The sequence below is a fragment of the Cydia fagiglandana genome, chromosome 4 (assembly GCF_963556715.1).
Source record: "Cydia fagiglandana chromosome 4, ilCydFagi1.1, whole genome shotgun sequence".
NCBI classification, from domain to species: Eukaryota; Metazoa; Arthropoda; class Insecta; order Lepidoptera; family Tortricidae; genus Cydia; species Cydia fagiglandana.
Window position 1 is genome coordinate 5,002,604 of NC_085935.1, and position 17,776 is coordinate 5,020,379.

The following is a 17,776-nucleotide window of genomic DNA, read 5'->3' on the forward strand; positions in this document are numbered from 1 at the left end:
ACTACCTTCAACAATCTTGCAAATTCAAACTACATATTACTATTACCCACAATGCCAACTTAGTCAAAGTGCTGCATCTCTTTCTGAATTCATTTCTCCCGGCAACTCGTTAACCTGGTTTCTACGTCTTGCGAAATTAGTAAAAGCGGTTTTAAATTTAATCACATACTATATGCTAGCTACATAATAGTACTAGGTACAGAAGATGCACTTGCTAACAAAACGCGTCTATTGCCACAAATATGACCGCAAGATGGCGCAAGCGCGAGCAGGCGTCCGTTTCGTAGCGGTGCGCCCAACTTTTGTGGCTAAACACCAAAATTGGTGTGGGCCGCATGTACTTGTAGCATTGTCATCCGACTTACATGTATGCAAATTTTCAGCATCATTGGAAGTCGGGAAGTGGAACAAATTTAACTAGCAAGATTTCACCTGTACATACATAGTTAATGTTAGACCAAGGAAAGTCTGCAGCGATTTTGATAGCCCACGCAGTGCATTATTTATACGTCATAATATCGTAGAAGTTTGACGTCTAAAATTACACTTGCACTGCGTGGGCTATCAAAATCACTGCAGACTTTTCTCGGTCTCGGTACATTGCAAGTTAATAAAAAGCTTGTAAAATTAAATGTCACCCACAAAATATTATCTCAAGCAGAACTCGGAACCGGTTTTTTTGTAAAACCCGAATAGCCCAATATTTTAAATTATTTTATGCTCTTTACGACGACTGAATCATGTATTTAGTTAACAACAATTAATTAATTAAAAAAAAAAAAAAAACCAAAAAACAAAAAATAACGTAATAATACCGGTATTTTTTGTATGAAGAAAAAACCGGTTTCGAGCCTTGGTCTCAAGTACCACAAACAGAACGCTTAATAGCATTCCCAATATCTGACTCATCCGCAGCCGCCGCCGCCACCGGCTGAGCAATATATGTTCCATCTCGACATTTGCATCACAAGGGAGGCTGCGGCCAGGGCTCGGAATCGGTTTCTTTGAAAAACCCGAAATAGCCCAATATTTTTAATTATTTTATGCTCTTTACGTAGAATTGAATCGTGTGTTTAAGGTAACAACTTCGTATTATTAGATTGTCCTATTAAAAATTAAATAATTAACCAAAGAACGAAAAATAACGTAATTATACCGGTATTTTTTGTATGAAGGAAAAACCGGCACCGGCACACAAACAGAACGCTTAATAGAATGTCAGCATTTCCAATACCTGGCTCAGCCGCCGCCGCCGCCGCCGGCTGAGCAATGTTCCATCTCGACATTTGCATCACAAGGGAGGCTGCGGCTTTGTGCAGTGAACTGGGGTGATAGACGGGGGCAAAATGCAATCGTATAATGCTAACAAACATTTTATGGTGCATATCCAACTTTAGATTAAATGAAATATTGCCTAGAATATTTAAGGGGGTTTTTAGAAAAAATGGTACCATTTACGCAAAACCATCAACTTTTGCGTTATTTAGACACAGAATCACGAGGACTATAGGTTTTAATTTAACGGTATTGTATTGTTAATATTGTATTGTATCTAATTTGAATTGTATTGAATAAAAGACGTAATTTATTTAACGGTTTTCGGTATAGTACAGGTTTTTTTATGAATGGTAAAACTACACGATTTTCATTACTTCCGAGCCATGTTTATCTTTAGATTTATTCATCTTATACGGAGTTACATATATCTTTGATGATATTGATGCATTGATATGATTGTGATGAATGTTACCATTTAGAGCATGCAGCTAAATAATTAATTAAGTTCACTCAATTTCCATGACATAACAATTTCTCATTAAACTATGGAAACTCAATTTATTTCGCATTCCACTAAATAAGCTGACAGACAGAATATTAATTAATGCACCTACAGAACAGACGGAGCGCGAATTCCTTTGAAAGTCGAATTAACTGCAACACCGAGGGCGGCATTCGAACCTCACAAAATGATCTTAATTTGATAACATTTTTAGATTAGATTAGACAGAAATTAGATTCACGTTTGTCTGGACATACCCACACTTTAAGGGCTAGAAAGCCTAGTTTTCTGATTCCAATATTTCCAATACTCTCCTCCTCTTCTCTACCTACTCCTATCGGAGCTAAAATCATTATTACAGGGTAACTAAAAAATAACTGCATTCGCGTTACCAGGTAGGTTTTGGGTAATCTCGAAAAAAATATGGCTGTTTCATACATTTTGGCTGGTCCATTTTTATGGGAGAGTAACTTTTTTTTCGCGATTTCGGGGTTGGTCCCATAGTAAAAGTCGCTCGGTGTAAACTCCAAACCTCCCTGGCAAACGGGAATGCAGTTATTTTTTAGCCACCCTGTATATGTTACTTACTTATGTTATTTATGATGCGCTTGAGCATCTAACTCGTATTGCGAGCCTACTAGTGATGTCAAAATCAGATCGAATCGAGATAAATATGAAAAATTCGAATATCTCACAGAAGACATCGATCGTGTCTAGAATGCAGGTGCAATCACAGCCTGAATACCTTCCACCTCTATTCAACAAGCGGCAAAGTCATATGCAATCTGATGAACCACTTCGTCTATTCAAGTCATATCAAAATTGAATAGACAGTAGGACTGACTGAAGAGACTTCCAGCATCACTGAAGGACCTTACATACAGACAGAAGACTGAGGCGAATCGGATCACAGGGGGAATAGGATCAGACACAAAATATATTGATATTTAAAATATTTCTTATGACTCATGGCGTCATGGGCTAAAAGAACAGCGGCTGTAGCACGGTCGCATTTTTATCGCTTGTCACCATGCCTGTCACGTTCTTACAAGTATGTAACTGCGAAAGTGACGGGCATAGTGATAGACGATAAACATGGAACCATATTGCGCCCGCAGACGTGCGATGCAATTTTTAGTGTGCTCATATCAATAGAATATTTGAAGTATCAACGGATTTTTCTTCGTGATCCGATTACTGCGGTCTACCTCTATTTGAAAATTGATTCTATTGAGGTAAAGAGTTATTAATTGTGGAAGAGTTATAAAAAAAAAATCGCGCCCCCGAGTTTGACGCTGTACTACTTAGATGGCGCCAGATAGCTAACTATCTATAACAACTAATAAATATGTTTTTGGCCATGAATTGTAAAACATCAAATTTTGGCAACCAGAGTTACCACATAATGTACGGAGCGGTACAATAAGTGCCATCTACAGTTAGATGTCAAATTCGTAGGGTGTAAGATTTATGCGAGAACGCAGTAAGATGATGAAATACTATATATATCTTATTTTTTATTATTAAACTTACTTTTCTCATTCTGGATAAGTTAGGTTTCGACGCACCCATAAAATACTCGACTCAAACAGCCATATATTACACAGACTGCTTAAATAACCCTTCACGTAAAAAATCGGGGAAAAACTCTACAAAGGAAGCACCTTTCAAAATTCGAACGTCTTATTTTTCTTCCAACGCGCAACGGGCATCCATCGAAGTATGAAAACTCGTCTTTTGTGTCTTTGTGTGACGTCACCAACTTCACTGAGACGGAGACAGCGGCGCTGCAAGTGATGGGGTGGTATTACAACTGCTTGCGAGGCCGAGGCACGGGCGAATAGAGTCAGACCGAGATATCTGCAGCGCTTTTACCCACGCAGTGAAAGTGTTATTTATATATACGTCATCATTTCGTAGGAGTTTGACGTTTAAAATAACACTTGCACTGCGTGGGCTAGCTATCAAAAGCGCTGCAGGCTTTTCTTGGTCTAACTCTAGATTAGAAGAAAATACAGGTTGGAATTTTAGTCACCAGGCATACTCTTCGTAGTGATTTTATAGGTTATGCTGCTGCGCTATCATGGTCGCATATTTATTACTTGTCATGTCATGAGTCACTTTCGCACTTACATACTTGTTAGAACGTGACAAGCATGACGACAGCTGATAAAAAAAACCGAGCAAGTGCGAGTTGGACTCGTGCACGAAGGGTTCCGTACCATAATGCAAAAAAAAAAACGGTCACCCATCCAAGTACTGACCCCGCCCGACGTTGCTTAACTTCGGTCAAAAATCACGTTTGTTGTTTGGGAGCCCCACTTAAATCTTTATTTTATTTTTAGTATTTGTTGTTAAAGCGGCAACAGAAATACATCATCTGTGAAAATTTCAACTGTCTAGCTATCACGGTTCGTGAGATACAGCCTGGTGACAGACAGACGGACGGACGGACGGGCAGCAGAGTCTTAGTAATAGGGTCCCGTTTTACCCTTTGGGTACGGAACCCTAAAAACCGACCGATCTTGGCTCTACTGAACAACTTACGGGAAATGTGGCTGTTTCATTCATACATTCCAGCCGATTGGTTTCATTAATCTTATTTCGATATAAATTGGTAAAATGACGACAGTTCTTACCATCTCGGACCACAGAATAAATAATAGTACTAGGTACAGAAGACTCACTCTCTAACAAAACGCGTCTGTCACGATCAGCACAGATATGGCCGCTAGGTGGCGACAGCGCCACGCGCGGCTTATGGCAAACCCCAAAATTGGGGTCGAACGGGTGTACTTTTAGCTACCTGTAGAAAAGCGACGAAATCGCGGAGTGAGCCACGCCTACTCGGACTTATACTGGTTTTTCAAAGCGTTTGAGTTGTGAAGCAATAGGAACACTATATTTTAGTTCCAATCTTCACCACCGGCACAGGCAAGTCGGTATTGTGCTATTTTCATTTGTAGCTATGTTTTACAAGTCACCTTTTAGTTCCGTAGTAATGAGAGCAGTTTTAATAAGGCAGATTTCCGATTCTGATTTATCAATATGATATGGTTTTGATCTCATTTTGTCATCTTGAGTCATATTATTAGCGGCGGTTGTCACCATGCCTGTCACGCTCTAACAAGTAATGTAAGTGCGAAAGTGACGGACACAGTGACAGGCGATAAAAATGGAACCATGCTGCAGAGGGCCTACCGCGAGAACGAAGTTTCGCCTCCCTGTCGAACCTACATACGAATTTACAAGTGCAACAGAGAGGCAAAACTTCATACGCGCGCCTCACGCATCTCACGCGCACCAATAAGTGCAAGCGAGATGCATTATCTGACAGCTCCTGATTGCATTTCGTGAGGACTGATGAGGGTTCTCTTTGATTGCTGGTGAACGCAGACTCAAGATACTATCAAAAAACCGGACAAGTGCGAGTCGGTCTCGCCCACCAAGGGTTCCGTACTTTTTAGTATTTGTCATCATAGCGGCAACTATCACGGTACATGAGATACAGCCTGGTGACAGACAGACGGACGGACAGACGGACAGTGATGTTTTAGTAATAGGGTCACGTTTTTTCCTTTGGGCCAACCTAAAAAGATCAAAACCATACCAAATAGTAAAAGCAAAATCGGTCTCCAGGTCTCATCTTTGCGATGAGTATAAAGGCTTTCATCGAAGGTTTCTGGTCGTGTCTACTTGTTAATGTTTACGGAGGGTAGAGGAGCACAAAGTAGACATGTGAGTAATATGATGTATAACAGGTATATTGGGAATCGCCTGCTAATTTTCATCATTTGAATAAACACGTAAATAGTTCAGGTATACAAATAATAATTTCCTAGTTATATGTTAATTTTACTGTGTGTATTTGTTGCTTATTCAGTTAGATTAATAATTACTTAATAAATAAATACTTTACATGCAATTTCCTAACTTAAAATCTAAACATATTACTAATATACTATCCTACTTACACTATCAGCCCCATTCCGACCCCCACCCAGCCCAAAAGTGCCAAAGATGCTAGCGGCATTACCGCGCTGGATGGCAAGCGATATCTGTTGGACTAGATAGGAGCCTGAACGGGGATCGCCTCCTCTGTCACGTAGACGCCGCCCCAAGTCTCTAATCAACCTCTTGGCCTCCGAACACCACGGCCCCGCAGTTTCCACCGCGACCGGAACAAAATCGTACGCTGGTTCCAGGTTGGCGTATTTTAATCGCTTGAGCCTCGCGGCATTTGCCGCGGCTGCGCCTGCCAGCCGGCTACCGGGAGCAACATGAGTAGGCGCAAAAGTACTCACGCAGGTTGCATCCCAGAGCAAGCAGCGGCCTTTGGCCCACGGAACCAGCGTTAAGCCGTCCGGGCGCTTCCCGTCTGTACGGCTTAAGCCTTGAGGCTCCAGAATGCAAGGCACGTTCGCCGAGACCATGGTGCGACGTATCAAATCATTGATCGCATGGTGTCTCGGGAACCGCCCTGCAGCCCGGGAGCAGCTCAAGCCGTGGTGCCCATTCGCTTCCACCGCCATTCCACATATACAGCGATGGGGCTCGCACACCTTGGAACCCAGCCGTAAGGCGACTCCTACTCTCAGGGTGTCGTTGTCGAGTAGGGTCCCCAAATGTGGCGAAGGCAGTGCCTGCAACCAGGCCCCTGATTCAGGTTGCCCCACCGCTTTAAGCCGAGCCACATCTTCAATCCTGCCCGCTTGAGCCAGCAATTGCGAATATGTTTGCTCGCACAAGATGTCGTCCCAGAGTCTCTGTGAAGCAGGGTTGTCCGGGTGCGTCCCTCCAGACGACCGAGTCGACCACTCGTCAAGGGCCTCCTGCAGGAAAGGAAGGCAGATGTTGCCACTGTTCATGGAGAGAATCTTCGCCACAAGGCCCGCCGAAGCATGAGAGGAAGCAAGGAACGAGACAACTCCAATGTCATGCATACGACGGATACCTAAACCCCCATACCGAATGGGGAGTGTTGCTTGGTGCCATTGTTCATCGACCAATTGGATGTTTAATAGACCTTCCAGACCCTGTTTGAGCACGGTGTCATAAATACTTGAAAAATAAGAATAATTAAAGTAATTATGATTTAATCGAATACTACCATGTGATAATGTGGATCATTTACAGAGTCAGAAAAAGTTCTACTTCACGACCCAGAAATCACCCTGTATTTGATATGAAAGGCTCATCTTAAATACCGGCAACGCATTTACGACCACTCTGGTATTGCAGATGTACCTCCATGAGCGACGGTAATCGCTTACCATTAGGCGATTCGTCTGCTCGTTTCCCTCCTATATTAAAAAAAATTATTTTTTTTATTTAGATAATTGCCAGATTCAACTTAAAACTACACGAATATGATATCGGGTCTTTTTATTTATAAAGAAAAGACTTTCTTTTAAAAAACGTACTAGAATCTGAGCTACGATGTCACAGACAAACACACAGATATTCCTCTTTTTGCGTTGGAGGTTAAAAATATTACCATCGAAACACAATGCGTTTCCGACTCTCAAACGTATTTCTTTTATCGCCAAAAGGCACCCAGTATCCTTAACAAAAATAAACATTTCGGCCGAAATGTTACTGACGGGTTTTTTGTTTGCATTATACAACAGTCGAAACACGCAGCCCGCTAGATTGACAGGTGTCACTGCACGTTTTCCGTTTTGACAGGTCCAAAATGAAACAACGTCCGGACCTGACAGCGAAATGCTTTTTTATGGAGGTATTTATATAGATGTTTTACAAGGAAAATGCATTTAAATTTATCATAAAAGGCAAAGAAAGTAACGTTTATGAGAAAGTAAATCCGTCTGTCAGATTAGGTATGATTTTGGTATGAAGAAAAGGTAATAGGGTAGATATTTGCTGAGAGGGTCGAATGGATTTACCCGAGTTTGAAGTTAAGCGAAACAATTTATGAATTTACGATCTAGGTATACTCGTATTCTTGTTTTAATATCCATTTTCTAGGAATAAAATTGTTGACCTAAGGCACTTATTTTAGGCATTTAATCATTTTAATCGTTACATTATGACTATAATTAGAGAGAGGATGTTTCATTGCACTATAGTTTCCTCAATTCATTCATTCATTCATTTATTCCTTTATAAAACATAGTTTTACAGGTCAATTACAGTATGCTCTGCAGTAATGCTCTTCTGTATCATTTTCAAGACAATCCAATTAAGCTCGTGGCGTAAAAAGAACACAGTTTATTTAGCCGAGGGTGAGACGACTATAATAATGACGATTCCATAAGTGTTCCGACCCCGGTGCTCATCTTACTCCACCTCCCCTTATAATTAAAAGGGGAAAACTAGTTAAAACCTACGTTTCCTAGTAATCCATCCCGTTCCGCAGCTGCAGGTAGTCTCACAAAGCAGCTTTTAATTAAAAGCAAGTTATTGCCGCCAATTAAGACGGGCTGCGTCTGAGCAGCCCGCTTAGCGCGCTAGGGTGACGAGAAAAATGTTAAAAGAAATAATACTTACTTATACTTACTCCAAATAGCTGATGTGGCTGAAACAGCCGCCAAGCTGAAGTGGGACTGGGCGGGACACGTTTGCCGTATGCCGGATGACTTGTGGGCAAAAACAACAACCAATTGGGTCCCACATCAAACCCGGGGTCGCGGCAAACCTCGACGGCGTTGGCGAGATGACCTTGACGCCTTTGATAGGTACTGGTGGGAGACGGGTCAAGACAGGGATACGTGGAAAGGGAGAAGGGAGGCCTTTGCCCAGCAGTGGGACACTCTAGGCTCATATAAATAAATAATAAATAAAATAAATATACTTACTCCGTTGGCTCAGCGACCCAAAATGAGACTTGGCCTCCGAGTCAAGACAGCGCCACTTTTCTCGGTCCTGTGCGACCTCTCGCCAATTGTTGTCTCGAAGTCCACGCAGGTCCGCCTCCACCATGTCGCACCAGCGATATCTGGGGCGTCCGATAGGACGTCTTCCTGCTGGACGGCCCAGGTATGCTCTTTTCACGTTCCGATCTTCATCCATTCTCTCAAGGTGGCCCAACCAAAGGAGTCTGTGAGCTTTAAAACAGAAAGAAATAATAACAGTAATAAAATCCAACTGACCCCGGTTCAGGCATTCATATTTTTTTTTAAATCGATCCATATTCAATGGTGATGATCACCCAGGTAAAGCCAGTAATATAATTAATGATCACGCGCCATATTGCGGAATTTAATTGGAACAAAATTTTTCATATTAAACTGAACGGTCACCATATACACGAAAATATCCCTCCCTAAATATCCCTCTTGACTAATGGCTCGATGCGGGAAATGAATCAGAGATTCACTAGATATGAAATAGTTAAGATATGTGACGTTCCACGGCAAAAGGTACCTTATGGCGGTTGGCGCCGCGATTCGCGGAAATGAATTAGAGATTCACTAGATATGAAATAGTAAAGTTAATATCTTTACTATATCGTATCTAGTTAATCTATAAATAATATCCCGAATCGTGCCGTATATTTTTGTATCATATGTATATGTCGCAGTCGGATCGTATAATCCGCCGTATTACATTACGGCTAGCCGTTTTCAAAAACAGGGGCGTTTTGAAATGCGGCGGTTTAACGATTAGCCGTATTGAATGCGGCTGAATGAGAATCCGCCGGAATGTATTCGGCGCCATACGTTCTTCAACACGGCTAGCCGTAATGTAATACAGCGACTCATTAGCCGCCGCTTTGACAGTTTTTAGTTCCCATTTTTAACACTCGTGGCGCTGCCTGAAAAACGCTGGGGTGTCCATCAAATCTGGAATTTGTCGGACTGTTTCTTTAAAAAAAAAAATTTCCTTCGCAACTTAACTAGACGGAGCCCCGCTTCGCGGGGCTCCTATTTCTGAGCGGTTTGCCCTTCGGGCATCTGAAGCTACCTAACGAACCTAACCTACCTACCTATTGATTAAGTGAGACGTCCGTGAAAACATGACACTTTGGGGAAAAAAGCGTAGGTAGGTAATTAGGTTAGGTTCGTTAGGTAACTTCAGATGCCCGAAGGGCAAACCGCCCAGAAATAGGAGCCCCGCTTGCGGGGCTCCGTCTATTTAAGTTGTGAAGAAAATGTTTTGGAAAAGAAACACATGTAGTGCGGTGGAACCATGGTAGAAATAAATTAAATTGCAAACATTGTCAAATTCCGGTTACGTAGGCGACCGAAAGAACTGGTCACTCTACAATGTACGATGCGGCTAAACGTAGGCCGCCTTATTGAAGAACGTATCGCAGTGACAATCCGGCTAATCGTCGAACCGCCGCATTTCAAAACGCCCCTGTTTTTGAAAACGGCTAGCCGTAATGTAATACGGCGGATTATACGATCTGACTACGACATATACAAGACCTTATTATCATCAGTGGGAATAACAAAATAAACACAGTAAAGACAGACTGCATCTGCGCTAGTGCGCTAATGGAATGTTATAATATAATTAATTGGTAATGTATTTATTTAGTATTATATAGGTAAATAATACTACTTCCTCCTACACTACCAAATTTCTTTTTTTTTGTTCCATCACGATCAAAACAAGCGTGAGAATAAATAAATAAATGTACCTATCTTTATCATTCTTTATGCTATGAAATTTAGTCGAGTTAAAATATAATTTTAATAATATGTTGCATGCTTTTTAAAAGCTACCGAATTAAAACCGTATAACACATCCGTGGCTAAAAATCCTTTCCCATTTATTCAGCTTATCAGTGCTACCAGCTACAATAAATCTGGATTAAATCATTTATTCCAGCGATTTCGCTATCATTTTTTGTCGTGGCCACCCTAAACGCGACGGCGTCGGTTCAAAAAGAAATAACACTTGTGTCGCCATTTTCATTTTCTAAAAGGTTGGCTAAATATGAAATCTGTGGAATAAACCTTAAATTAATTGAATGTAAGGAGGTATTACGAAAATGAATTCTCAATCGCGAAAATTACGTTTTTATGTAACATAGGTACAGTCAAGGAATTTAAATTCCGACCCATTTCGTACTTTGTCACAGTGACAACCGTATGAGGTCTCTAGCGGCTTTCATATTGATTGTCACTGTGACAAAGTACGAAATTGGTCGGAATTTAAATTCCTTGACTGTACCTAACAATTATGAAACACAGAAAAGCTTACTTTTCGTCGAAAGGTACATTTTTAGATCCGTTATGAAAGTTTTCCAGAAGAAAATGATGAAAATAAAAATTAACTAAGAGAAAACGGATGTTTGGTGTACAGTCACCTGCAATAATATGTTACTCTTCGAACGCCGCAAAAATATGTGACACGCTCTTATGGCTCTACAAATAAAATCGTGTCAGATATTTTTGCTGCCTTCTTTGTGTAACATATTTTTGCAGGTGACTGTACATAACGTAACGCAAAAGGTAAGGTATTAGGTAAATCTAAAACTTTCATCATTTAGGTTTACATAATATTGTTTCCATTGCCGTTATTTTACTTCTTATATAATAACAATATTCTTAATAAAATATCGTTCCAATATCTGACGGTTATTCTAAAAGCAATTTAGTTTTTATTTAGTTATTCTTGTTTCATGTTATTGTATCGTGTTCGATAAAAGCACTGTTTTACCATTTGTTATTTTATTTATTATTGGAAATCCCAAGGTTACAGTAAGGTTCTACTTATCTATATTCATAACTGTCAAATTCAAATAACTCCGACTCTACATAGTGTTTAGTGCACTAATATCTAGTAAGGTAAACGTACTAGTGCTCGACATGCTAATGCCCAATAGATGACACCTTGCCGTCACCTCTATTGACAATTACTTAAGTTTCAAGATGACATGTACTGGGACCGCAACGATCACCAGTACCACCACCTTATACCTACATTTTCATTTCAAGTAGAAAACGGCGGAGAATGAATTTGCATACATTGTTTTGAATTTTTTGGTCACTCGTGTTTCCGTAGTCCTATCTGGATTTTAACATGAAGAAACTAAAAAAAACATATTTACGTTGGCTGATCCCGTCTAAAACAGTTTTCAATTTAGTCCAGCTAAAACCCGGCTGTAATCGAAAGCTTAGTTTACGCAGCGAAGTTTTCCTTTCCTTCCCAGCCTTCATTTTTTTCCTCAATACTATCCGGAAACAAAGTCCGGATTAACAATAAACCTATCGGTATCAGTAAAGTACCGATGGAACCGCTAGACGGATAAGCGGGAGATTACCCACTACTAGGGTGTGTTCCTATTGGTCGAGCAGGAGAGTCGGGCTCTCGAGCTAACCGATTATCATGACCTTGAGAGAAACAAACCTATCGGTATCGGTAAAGTACCGATGGAACCGCTAGCCTGATAAGCGGGAGATTACCCACTAGTGGGTGTGTTCCTATTGGTCGAGCAGGAGAGTCGAGCTCTCGAGCTAACCGGTTATCATAACCTTGAGAGAAACAATAAACCTATCGGTATCAGTAAAGTACCGATGGAACCGCTAGCCGGATAAGCGGGAGATTACCCACTACTAGGGTGTGTTCCTATTGGTCGAGCAGGAGAGTCGAGCTCTCGAGGTTATCATGACCTTGAGAGAAACAAACCTATCGGTATCGGTAAAGTACCGATGGAACCGGCTAGCGAGCCGGATTAGCGGCAGATTATCCACCAGCTTACAACCAGGGCGCGTTCTTATTGGTCGAGCAGGAGAGTCTAACGGCGCGATTCGGGAAGTGAATAAGAGATTAACTAGATACGATATATTAAAGATATGTGACGTCCCATGGGTAAAGGTACCTTATCGCGGTTGGCCCTTACGCTATTATTAACGCTGCTCCAATATTATTGCTGCGCTATGCGACGTAAGCGCCAGCCGCCATTAGGTACCGTTTTCCTTGGAACGTCACATATCTTCATTTATCATATCTAGTGAATCTCTAATTCAATTCCCGAATCGCGGCACCAGACGTCATAAGGTACCTTTTGCAGTGGAACGTCACATATCTTTACTATTTCATATCTAGTGAGTCTCTAATTCATTTCCCGAATCGGGCCGTAGTTCTCGGGATCTCCGGTGTGACGTGACCTTGAAATTAACAAAAACCTATCGGTATCGGTATAGAGAACCCATGTAACGGATACATGCATGGGTTCTCTGCTGGGCTACATTGATCATTCCGTTGACTACCAGGCTACCATATCATACCGGCGTTCTGTCCGTTCGCTTTATTCCTTACACTAGCATGACTAGCATGTAACCTGTCAGGTAGAAAAACATGGATTAATCTTGGTGTAACGGGACCTTATACTGGTTTGGCTCAACTTCCGACTTACCAAGCTCTTCCAGAATGTGTTTCAAGGATGTTTCAAAAGTCTCATTATACCTAAACGCTTCCAAAGTACAAGGTAATTACGGGCGAGCTGATCACTCAACCAGAGGGTCTACCGCGAACCACGTTCGACGTGTTGCCTCTCTGTCGCACTTGGAAATTCGTTCGTAAGTGTGACAGGAACACAACACGTCAAACGTGATTCACGGTATGAGCTCTTTCCAAAATATACATAGTTAAGGTAACATTCCATTTCCCACCGCAGCTGCACTATTGCTCCGACACTACAGCAGCGGCCTGAACGCGGCAGTGTTATTGATTTTGATTTGATTTGATTTTGATCAACAAGAGACACAAATAATGGTGGTCGTTTACATCACTATGTAGGTAAGTATATAGTGCTGTCTCGTTCACACACAGGAGCGGCGGCATGCGGCTGATGGGGATCAGTGTGATAACCCCGTAAGAATATGGAGGCATCATTGTGGAGTCCACGTGCTACTTGTAAATTCCAGCTGTCGGTTAACAAGAGCTAATAAAATCACCTTACACTCGGAACGATTGGGAAAGTGAATTAGAGATTTAGATACGATATAGTAAAGATATGTGACGTCCCACGGATAAAGGTACCTTATGGCGGTTGGCGCTTACGATTATTAACGTCGCTCCAATATTATTGCGGCGCTATGTGACGTAAGCGCCAGCCGCCATAAAGGTACCTTTTGTCGTGGAACGTCACATAACTTTACTATTTCATATCTAGTGAATCTCTAATTAATTTCCCGAATCGCGACGCCAGCCGCCATAAGGTACCTTTTGCAGTGGAACGTCAGATATCTTTTCTATTTCATATCTAATGCATCTCTTATTCATTTCCCGAATCGAGCCGACTGTCTTGTACTAACCGAACAATTGTAGGTGTAATTTAAAACTCCTAATACCTTAAGGGACCCACAGATTACCCGTTCGCCGGATGATATCAGTCTGTCAGTTGGTTGGAACTGTCAAATTTTGCTTTTATTTTATTTTATTTATTTTTATTTTATTTTATTGGTTTACCAGTAACTGTTACACTGACGCATACATAAAGTTTATTAAATGCTTAATAACTGAGCTTAGTGTACAATAAAATTGAGGTAAACACTGCATGCAAATTAAAATGTATTACCAAGCGAAATTTAATTACTAACTAATTACTTAAATACTATGCTGTGAAGCTGACGTTTAAGCTTGTTTAAAGGAGTGCAAAACATATCAATTTTGTTATGGTTGTTATGCAACTTACATAGTCTTGGGATGGGGGAATTAGATCCAAGGACAGTCCTTCGGAAAGGTAGGGATAAAAGGTCAATAGGGTTTCGAGGATATCTAAAAGGTACTCTAAATTTAAATTTTGACAATAACTCAGGGCAGTTTATAGAACCACTTAAAATTTTTGATAAAAATGTTAAATCTAAAAGATTTCTTCTATTTTCTAATGATTTAATTTTAAAATATTTAAGACGAGCAGCATAACCTTTAATTCTCCTAACGACGAGCAGCATAACTTTTAACTGACAGGCCGAATATCGTCTGGTGGACTAATAATAAGTGGGCGCCTTTATACTTGCGAAATGGTCCCACTGGACTGAAGCCATAATTTTAAAGGAATGAATGAAAAATCAATATCAAATTCATAATCTGTTATGATAATCAGAATACGCCCCAAGGGGATACGACCGGAATGCGCCCATCTGGCCCGAAATGTAGGCCGAACTGACGATGGGTTCCGAATTTCCGATGTTATGATTAAGTGAAAAAACCTCATGTTTGCGTTTCCTAAAATAAGGGCGAAATAGATTCAGAAGCCGCAAGAAGGCATTGCAAATATTCTAACTTCAATTCATGAAAGACATAGGAAATGAGATAGGTAATAAGCTTTGTTATAATAGTAGGTACCATACAAATATTTATACATTTTTAAGATTTAAAGTTATTAGTACTGAGATGACAGTTGCCGTATGCATCCAACCAGTATAATAATTTCCATAATTTCTATCTATTCCGGTAACTATAACTTTAATACTTATCTAAAATAAAATAAATTCATCAGCGTCATTAAATGGTAAAGTACATTTAAGAGAAAAAGTTAACACATAATTATACCGATTCAAACCCAGCATTTCCAATTTCGATTCAAGACATCAGCCACGATTGAAACTTGTATAACTCATCAAAACTTCGGCATTTTTCGGAAAGGTTTAAATCGGCCCCATTTATAAGCGTTCGGTAACAATAACTTTATCGGGAACTTTGAAAATCGGTTGAAAAATGCTGTTCTATAAGCGTAAGTGGGTATTTAAGGTGAGATTTTCAGTCTGAAAACGCTTTTAACCCTTTTAAGTGAATAAAGGATTGTTATTTTAGTGCTTTAGGCCCTTGAAGGTAAGGGCTTTTAATGTGCTTTTAATGTACCCTAATGATGTTGATTTTATTTTCTATTTGGAGATAAAATGAGTTGTTTTTATCAAGTGATCTCCGACCTCAACCATGAGGGATACGAGTATAAACAAAAGAGTTATACATTCAAAGTTATTTTGTAGTACTTTTTGGAACTGTAAATACTAGCATATACGAGTAGGTAGAGTTTGTGGGGAAAGAGAAGAGTCGTGGAATGTACGAGGCCCAATACATTCCACCTGCCGTATTCGAACATCAAGATATTCACAATAGACGACACGTACTAGATCCATTCTAGATACGTTATAGTTTAGATATCAACTAGTTCTCTTTTGCAGCGCAATTCGGGCAACCAATGTCACTTTTACGTTAGATAGAGTAAGATATCTACTAGATGTGAATTAGATCTCTAAGTCATATCCTGTGGAAATCGTTCAAGAGTATCTCCGGAATCGCGCAAATGTCAAATTTGACAGAGATCTTAAACATATCGTTATCGTATCTTGGTGATGTCTAATAGATGTTTATTTCATAATCCGAATCGGGCCCCATGACTCTTTTCTTTCCGAACAGATCTAGAGTCTAGACCCAGAGCGGCGCAGGGGTGTGGGCGGTGCGGCCTTTATGTCTCCTCTACACGATGGGCCAACGCCGCCCACTCCAAGGGACGTATTTACGCGTTAGAGGGAGCAAGTGATATTGCTATCTCATTCTACCGCATGGCTGCGTCCCTTGGACTGGACGGCGTTGGCCCATCGTGTAGAGGAGCCATTACCCGGGGGCAGTGTGGCGGATTTCGGACAGACAATTTTGGCATTTGGCGCTCTAGAATAATAATTAGTTTTCTCATGAAACACGACATAAAAATGGAGCAAATTGCGGATCTTTAAAAATTTAATGTAAGTAAGCTTTCCATTTGCTCTGACGGGCTTATTTTCTCATTTTACATTCCCCGTCTAAATATCGAAAACAAAATGGATCGGATGTCACAAATCCGACAAGAGTGTTCACGATCCGCTTAATCCAGCTTTGAAATTAAATCAATTTCAATTTGTTTGCTTTCACCAACGATTCGCCAATCCTATTAGAAATTTACCTACATAGATAAAATTCCATTTGTTTTATACGCGGAAACATCCATGTTTGTTCAGCTAATATTAAGTAATCATTTTAATATTGCCGGGCAAATCTATTTCATGTTTATATAATCTAGCCAATCTAGGCAGTCTCTCCTAGTCACATAGTTTTATTCGACATTTTCGCAAATCGGTAACCATTATGCAGACTTTGCGTGAAAAACTACCTATAGGTATAGACCGGGAGACAGTGACACATTTTACTGGGTCATTTGTACCAGTATGGCGGTTCGTCAAGGGTCTATCTCCCGGTCTAGTACGCGCTACTCTAATCGCCCCAGATCCTCCACGAAACCTGTCAGGGTTTTCAGGTTGCAGAATACACATAGCCTACACAACACATTTTTGTATTGTATAATGTTACTTGGCAGTAATATCGTTTGGCAGAATAAAGAATAACCTTTCGCATATACATAGTTCGTTTTTTTAGCATTAGAAAGAACTCCACAGAAGCAAGCGTGCAGTTTTTATCAGGCTCTTTAATTGGTAATAATTATTGAATTATCTAATGTAGCATGGTCAATACATATAATTTACTTCAAATTATTACCGCTAAAAGTGCCGGATTTGGAACCACAACCTTTACTTCTGCGAAGTTCTTTCTAATGCTAAAAAAACGGACTATAGTATCATTTAACATATACAATCACTTCGCAGAGTTTTTTTCATCCTGTAGGGCTAAGATGGTCGCCTTTTTATCATCTGTCACGTTCTAACAAATATGAAAGTGCGAAAGTGACGCATGACATGGAGCGTGATAAAAATGCGACCATGATATCCGTACAGAACCATATTTTGGCATATCTACTGTTGATGTTCATAATAGTCGTTGTGTCGTCATATTTTTAATGTTGAGTTACCTGTTACTGTTTCCGTCAATTATTTTATTACAAAAGTATATTAAACGTGTTCTATATATTATATACTTAGTAGCTCAAGTTATTAATGCGAGTGAGTTTGTTAGAAACCTCGTGGGGATCCACCAGTAAAACAACAAACTACAGTTTGTTTTTGTTTTTGTTCTCAGTTATTGATGTCGAAAACACTGTAGTTTTCTCAGAGGACTTCATTCATATTTGAAAGAACAAAACGA